Source organism: Triticum urartu, chromosome 6A (assembly GCF_056163025.1).
Source record: "Triticum urartu cultivar PI428250 chromosome 6A, HENAU_Tu73, whole genome shotgun sequence".
Classification (NCBI taxonomy): Eukaryota; Viridiplantae; Streptophyta; class Magnoliopsida; order Poales; family Poaceae; genus Triticum; species Triticum urartu.
In genome coordinates this window covers 56007096-56015102 of record NC_141878.1, presented here as the reverse complement: position 1 = coordinate 56015102, position 8007 = coordinate 56007096, and the positions used below count along the sequence as shown (strand labels likewise).

The 8007-nt window shown below is 43.9% G+C and overlaps 1 long non-coding RNA gene across 1 annotated transcript; it reads left to right on the top strand.

Annotated features, from left to right (window-relative positions):
• The first annotated feature begins 4233 nt into the window (after nucleotides 1-4233).
• LOC125515802 (uncharacterized) lies at nucleotides 4234-5825 on the top strand. The gene is made up of 2 exons (XR_007287132.2): nucleotides 4234-4712; nucleotides 5302-5825. It is a non-coding gene; the product is annotated as an uncharacterized LOC125515802 (long non-coding RNA).
• The last annotated feature ends 2182 nt before the right edge of the window (nucleotides 5826-8007 follow it).

Sequence of the window (8007 nt, the reverse complement as noted above, 5' to 3'; positions counted from 1 at the left end):
CAAAATGGTTACCCATAAAGTTGAGAATTGCCCTGTCAGAAGGAAAACCCACAGTTCTGCTAGATATGTTGGAAGTGCTGCTCCAGGATTAGGGTTCTACCACATAGACCCACCTGATGAAAATGCTCAGTATCATGGCTCCCTGAAGAATGTGGGGATTGTTCTGGTAGAAGCTGGTGAAGTGACCAAGCAGGAACTTGCCGCTGAGTTTGCAGACATTTACAAAACCAACTGGCCCTGGCCAATCAATGCCCTAGATGAGTGGACATTCTTGGTCAAATTCCCTCCTGAAATAGATATAGTTCAAGTTGCTGGATACCCCTATTTTGGTCTAAAAAGACAATGTTGTAGTCAAGGTTGAAGTCTGGAAAGGCAGGATTGAGGCTGAAGAGGACCTCCAGGAAACTTGGATGAAGATCACGAAATTGAACCCCCAAGTGGTGTGACTGGACTATGCTGGATCAAATCACTTCCACTCTGGGGGTCTTATTGGATGTGGATTGGTAGCATAATTTCAAGTCATTCTATGAAACTATTAGGGTCAAAATCTTATGTAAAGATCCCTCCAAAATCCCTGCTGAAAGGCTTTTTGGAGTTGGGAATAAAATCTACAGGCTACTCATTGAGGTGGAGTCCTTAGCCCCCACTGAAACTGGCACCTCCACCAACCTCTCTGCTGGTACATATGTCTCTACAGCTGAAACTGGTACCAATCTTACTGAAGATGCTGAATCCAACAGGAGCTCTAGATCTGAATCAGATAAAGGGCCTGCTGCCAATTCTGGGGCCCCTAACATCACCAGTCTTTTGGCCACAATCAGATGCTTGGAGAAACTACACCCACTTCAGTCCTCAAGACACGCCTCCCTGATTCTCCATACACTCCTCAATTCAGCATCCAGGAAAAGATCTTGAATTCTATGCTTGATGAAACTGATGGATTCAACCTCCTCAGGGAAATGGAGCTCCTGGAAGATGATGATCTGATGGAATTAGAAGGTTCTGTAGATCTACAAGAGGATCAAGAGGCACTTGTTGAAACAACTGAACTCCCAAACAATTTGGACTCAAAATAGAACTCTGACTTCCCTGCCCTTCCTAAGGAGAAGCACCTTCCCAAATGGTGTCCTGTTCAAGCCACCAGAACCAGTGCCAGGGTAGCTGGTGACAAGAGAACCATTATTGAAAAGGCTCAACAGCTCAAAGAGGTTCAGAACCTGGAAGTGCAAAAACCCCGGGGTATGAAACACACTTCCTTTTCCAACTTTAATGATCCTTCCTTCAATGCCATTGCTGCTAAGATTGGTGTAGATGTTACTTCTCTTAATGATGGCATTGAATGCTCTTCCTTTATTTACCCTCACCAAAACAGATCTGAAGGCTTTGTTTGTGAGAATTTTTCTCTAGATGGTAGTTCTAGTTTAGACTGCGTTGACCCCCTACTGAGCCAAGTGCGGGTCTCTGGTCTCTGATACATCTCTGTCGTATCTACTTTTCCAAACACTTTTGCCCTTGTTTTGGACTCTAATTTGTATGATTTGAATGGAACTAACCCGGACTGACGCTGTTTTCAGCAGAATTGCCATGATGTTGTTTTATGTGCAGACGGAATGACCTGAAACTCCATGGAACATCTTAGAAAAAATAATAAAAAATACTCGCCAAAGATGAAGACTAGGGGGATGATCTGGAGTCCGTTCGGGGCTTCGGAGAGGGGGATTCGTCGTCGTCATCATCATCAACCATCCTCCATCACCAATTTCATGATCCTCACTGCCGTGCGTGAGTAATTCCATTGTAGGCTTGCTGGACGGTGATGGGTTGGATGAGATTTATCATGTAATCGAGTTAGTTTTGTTAGGGTTTGATCCCTAGTATCCACTATGTTCTGAGATTGATATTGCTATGACTTTGCTATGCTTAATGCTTGTCACTAGGGCCCGAGTGCCATGATTTCAGATCTGAACCTATTATGTTTTCATGAATATATGTGAGTTCTTGATCCTATCTTGCAAGTCTATAGTCACCTACTATGTGTTATGATCCGGCAACCCCAAAGTGACAATAATCGGGACCACTCCCGGTGATGACCATAGTTTGAGGAGTTCATGTATTCACTATGTGCTAATGCTTTGTTCCGGTTCTCTATTAAAAGGAGGCCTTAATATCCCTTAGTTTCCAATAAGACCCCGCTGCCACGGGAGGGTAGGACAAAAGATGTCATGCAAGTTCTTTTTCATAAGCACGTATGACAATATACGGAATACATGCCTACATTACATTGATGAATTGGAGCTAGTTCTGTGTCACCCTATGTTATGACTGTTACATGATGAACTGCATCCGGCATAATTATCCATCACTGATCCGATGCCTATGAGTTTTCCATATACTGGTTCTCGCTTATTTACTTTCCCGTTGCTACTGTTACAATCACTACAAAATACCAAAAACATTACCTTTGCTGTCTTTACTTTTGTTGCCGCTACCACCACTATCATATTACTTTGCTACTAAATACTTTGTTGCAGATATTAAGTTTCCAGGTGTGGTTGAATTGACAACTCAGCTGCTAATACTTGAGAATATTCTTTGGCTCCCCTTGTGTCGAATCAATAAATTTGGGTTGAATACTCTTGTGACGCCCCGTTACGTCCAACAGAGTCAGGCGTAACGGAAGCCGTCACTTTAGAGTTGCGCCAGGATCAGTTAAGGAGAACAATGTCATGTACAAGACGGAGCAGCTGCCATGAGTAGGCAAGCTTTTATTACATGGACACCTCAAGTGTCGACTAAGCCTATGCGGCCATGACGATAGATCGTCACCCGCTTCTAGTACGAGCCTTTTAGACCAACCATGGAGGGCATCTACTCTTCATAGCCTTGATTGTCGACTTCCTCATAGTCATACTCCACTTTAGAATAACCGAAGTCGTTAAGATGACCAGACTCATCATAAGTACCATTCTCTATCGCCTCGGAGTTCTCATAACTCTCTTGCTCTGAAAAACAACATAAGTGCAGCTGAGTACGTATAAAATACGTACTCCGCAAGTCGTCGGGAAAAGTGGATGCATGAGTTTTTAAAGAGGAAAAACTTTATCGGTCACAGCTACCACCACCGAGCCATTATCTCAAAATCCTATATAGGTAAAAATATTTTCCCTTAACCAATTTTGTTGAAAACCAAATTTTATTCATAAAATCTACTGGGACAGAGCGACGTGGGATCTTACATCCTGTGTTAGAGGAAAACCCACACGACGCACTTCCAATCTCGGAAGCTGGGAGTGATATTACATTTACTCTGATCAGAGGTGTACTGCTTTGCCCATAGCATCACTTGGTACAAGTCGTCCATGCGCTACCCGTGCGCACGACTAGACCAAGGAACCAGAACCTTTAACCAGCCCGTACACTACCTCTGCTTTTCCACCTTGCCTTACTAAAGGCCCGCGGGTCGAGACCCCTGACCGGCGGTCCCACCCTAGGGTGACTGTACCTACCCGGCTACAGCCACCTTCTCACCCATGCAGAGGCAGCTACTTGGCATGGGTAGTCGGTTCAGCCTGTCCCATTCCAAGTCTATGGTAAGTACGATTTGCGCCGCTTTTGAAGTAAGCGCCAGTTGGTTGTGTCCTAATGTGATACCCTATGTAGAGGAGCCCGCCATCCAAGCCAACCCTACCCGGGTTGCCTTCACCAACATAAGCTCCTCTACCAACCAAATATTTATTTATAATGTAGCCTTGCCCGGGTCACAACTACTCAATACAGATACTTCACCTGATCTGGTCCAATTGCCAAATGAGTGGATCCACCTGATGCAAATCTCATTTCATTTATGAAAAATATTTATTTTTAATTCTTATGCAAAATTTTAGAAATGACCCATAGCCCGGAAAATTTTTATCAAGACATGATCAAGGAGATGACGACTTGCCGGGTAGTGCTTCGACCAACTCGGAACCACCAGATGCGACTCCTACGAGTCCGAGATCGACTCTTGATAATTATTTCACAAACCTGTTTATAATGCTTAATTAAAATCTAAACATCCAGCAACACGGCCATGTTGGGCAAGCCATAATTAATTAACTAGGTACTGATACATCCTAGTGTTTCATTGAGATATAAAATGCATCTAAGCCATCCAAATCAGAGTAGCATGCACGTATGTCATCCAGTCCAGAGAGTGATAAAAGAAATGATAAGTAAAAGGAAACAGTAGCCTAGTACTGTACTACTTGTACTTTGCTGGTTAAGCCCCAGCCCGTGTCTATCCAGAAAGACTACTCAACTTCTCTGCTGTCCCACGAACAGAATCAGCCCGCTCACCTCTCTCTCTCCCCCAAGAACAGAGCACGACCGCCGTCGCCTCGATCTGCCCCGTCCGGGCATCTCCGGCGACACGGCGGACACCTACAGATTCCCCTCATCTCCCTCTACCATTTCCCCCTATTTATTTGATCCGCCGCCGCCAAAAACGTCGCCACCACTCAATCCTAGCGCCGCCTGATCCAGGTCCGGTGGGCTTGCCACCGGCTGCAGCGGCAACGACGTCTCCATGCCTACATCCTCCCCCCAGCGCAGCCACACGCACAAGGCATGCAGCCACAGGCGTCGGGCCTGTGCGGCTTCACCGGCGCTGCTCGGTTGCCATGACTTTGCTGCTAACGGTGTGGAGTAGCCACATCCTACTGCTACTACTGGTAAGTACTAATCCTGATTCCTTCTCCATGAAGTGCTTCAAATTTCACAACAAGTGCCTGGTATATATGAATGTGGATGTGCATATATTGTTCATTTTATCTCAGGCCCTACTATTCCCCTCTCAGCCATATTGCCTTCTTTCTCTTTGTTTATCTCAAGGCCACGAAATTAATCAAGATTTAATCTATGGTGTGGTCATGGTATTGCTACTGATTAGATCTAAATGCTGTTCCTAACTAGTGCTACTCATCCTTGAATACCATATAGAAGTAAACAGTGGCAGTGAAACTCCAAAAAAAATTACTTGTGAGTAGATTATAAACATCAATCTCTCAGTGTTTGCTACAGATTGGCAGGGATTAATAAATAGGACAAGGTAGTATACACAGGAAGGTTGATCTTTTGGATACATACATACATACATGTCTTAGCAAGTTACTAGTACCTAGGATTTGATTCTTGGCATGTTAGATCTAGTACAAGCCACGGATGTCATTCACAGAAACTTTTACAAGCTTTTGCAATTGATCTAATTAGTTTTGACTAACTTGGGTGTTTACGCAAACATTTTGTTCTTTTTACTGCAAGGTAAATAGATCAAGGTGAATAGATGCTTATGGACTGATTCAAACCGAGGTGGAGATAGATAAGAAATCAAGCAAGAAGGGCTAACACAACAAGGTACTTGATTAATACCTAGTGGCGCATGCAACCCAAAGAGCTTCAGAGCAGGGGAAGATAGCAGTGTGGCAGAAGGTGAAAAGGCAGAGGGGTTTCACTAGCGGATGATTGTGTGTGGCCACAGTGAAAGGGATGGCTCCTATTTATTGTGGGGTGAATAGCTATGTCGGTTTGGAGAGGCATTACATCTGGCACGCATGCGTGGTTAGTCTTGCATGCATGCCTCCACTTGTGCCTCTTGTGGGCTGTACTAGGGACAAGTGTAATTTGCTTGGCTGGCCATTAGTTGGCATTTACTTTGTATGAAGGAAATGAGACAAGGGTCTATAAAATATAGGAAGATTTGGAGAAGAATTGTTGTGCATGACTAAATGCTATTTGCTGTAATAAAAATAATAATTAAGTGTAGTTATTTCTATTATTTTAATTAATGTTTTGGCAACGCCATTGAAATTATCGTTATCTAATTATATTTTATTTTATTTATGGTTTTTACATCCTTTCCCCCTTAGAGAAAATTTCGTCCTCGAAATTTGTTGAGGCGCACCTCGAAAAGGTAAGGATATTTTTCTCGGAGGTCATCTTCTTTTTCCCAAGTCGCTTCTCGCACCGGATGATTTCCCCATTGCACCTTGCAATATCTAATTGTTTTACTCCTGAGTTTCTTTTCCTCGGTGTCTAGAATACGACTAGGATGCTCCTCATACGTTAGGTCCTTTCGGAGGGTTAATTCTTCCTCCGAGACTCTCTCAAATGGTGGCTTTACGCTCTTGCGTAATTGGGAAACATGAAATACATCATGAACCCCTTGTAGGTGCGCTGGCAATTCTAATTTGTATGCCACCGTACCTCTTCTTTTTAAGATCCGATAGGGACCAATATATCGCGGACTTAGTTTTCCTTGTACTTCAAAGCGCTTGACACCTTTAATTGGTGAGACTTTTAAATAAACAAAGCCTTCGGGTTGGTATTGTATATCGCGTCGTCTCCTGTCCGCATAGCTCTTTTGCCGGCTTTGCGCTGTCTTGAGCCGCTCTCTAATTATACAGACTTTTTCCTCGGTTTCTTGGACCAAGTCGGGTGCTAAGAGTTTCTTTTCTCCGATTTCCATCCAACATATTGGGGTTCGGCATCTTGGACCGTATAAGGCTTCAAATGGGGACATACCAATACTAGCTTGGTCGCTATTGTTATACGCGAACTCTGCTAAGGGTAAGTGCTTGCTCCACGAGTCACCAAAATCTAGCACGCAAGCCCTTAGCATGTCTTCTATGATTTGGTTCACCCTCTCGACTTGATCTGATACTATTCTGGAAGGTGTTCCATGTAGAGCTACTATCCTGTGGATATATAGCTCAGCCAATTTTTCTCTGGAGCAACCCGGGGCTAAAGGGATAAAATGGGCAGATTTAGTGAGTCGGTCAACTATGACCCATATGATTTCCTCTCAATTTCTTGTCTTGGGCAGTCCGGTGATAAAGTCCATGTGGATTTCCTCCCAGTTCCATTGCGGAATTTGGAGAGGTTGCAAGAATGCTGGTGGTCGCTGGTGTTCCGCCTTTACTCTCTTACAAGTGTCACACTCGTCCACATACTGAGCAATTTCTCTTTTCATATTTCTCCACCAAAATGTACCTTTGACATCGCGGTACATTTTTGTGCTACCAGGGTGTATGGTGTACGGAGTGTTGTGTGCCTCCTGGAGTATTATTTGCTTAATATCAAGGATATTTGGCACACATAACCGGGTTTTATACCAAAGTGACCCGTCTTCTGCTATTCGGAACTTTGATGGTTGACCTTCTTGTATTCTGCGTTTTTCCTCACAAATGAACTCATCTTTGGTTTGGTTTTCCTTGATTTCGTCCAACAAATTGGGTCTGATTGTTAATGTGGTTAGGATTTTGTCAACCGGTTCATGTATGAATTCAATTCCCATCATTCCCAGCTCATGTATCAGATGCTTATCATAGGTTGGGATCTTGACATGATTGCATGAGGTTTTTCAGCTAAGGGCGTCTGCCACCACATTAGCCTTTCCTGGGTGCTAGTTAACACTAAGGTCATAATCCTTAATGAGTTCTTACCACCGTCTTTGTCTCATATTCAACTCCTTTTGCGTGAAGATATACTTGAGGCTTTTATGGTCCGTGTATAGTTCACAACGGTTTCCATAAAGGTAGTGCCTCCACATCTTCAACGCAAATACCACTGCAGCTAACTCGAGGTCATGGGTGGGGTAGTTTTGTTCATGGGGCTTTAACTGGTGAGAGGCATAGGCTATGACTCTCCCATCTTGCATTAGCACACATCCCAAACCAACTCTAGAGGCATCGCAATATACTGTGAATGCTTTGCCTGGTTCGGGTAGAGCCAATACAGGAGTGGTTGTGAGCCATTTCTTTAACTCCTGAAAACTTTGCTCACACTTATCATTCGAGTCAATTGGAACTCCCTTCCTTAGTAATTTGGTCATAGGGGCTGCTTTCTGGGAGAAGCCTTCTATGAACCTCTGATAATATCCAGCTAAACCAAGGAAGCTACGAATCTCTGTTACGTTGGTTGGGGATTTCCACGCCAACACTGCATCCACCTTAGCAGGGTCTACAGCTA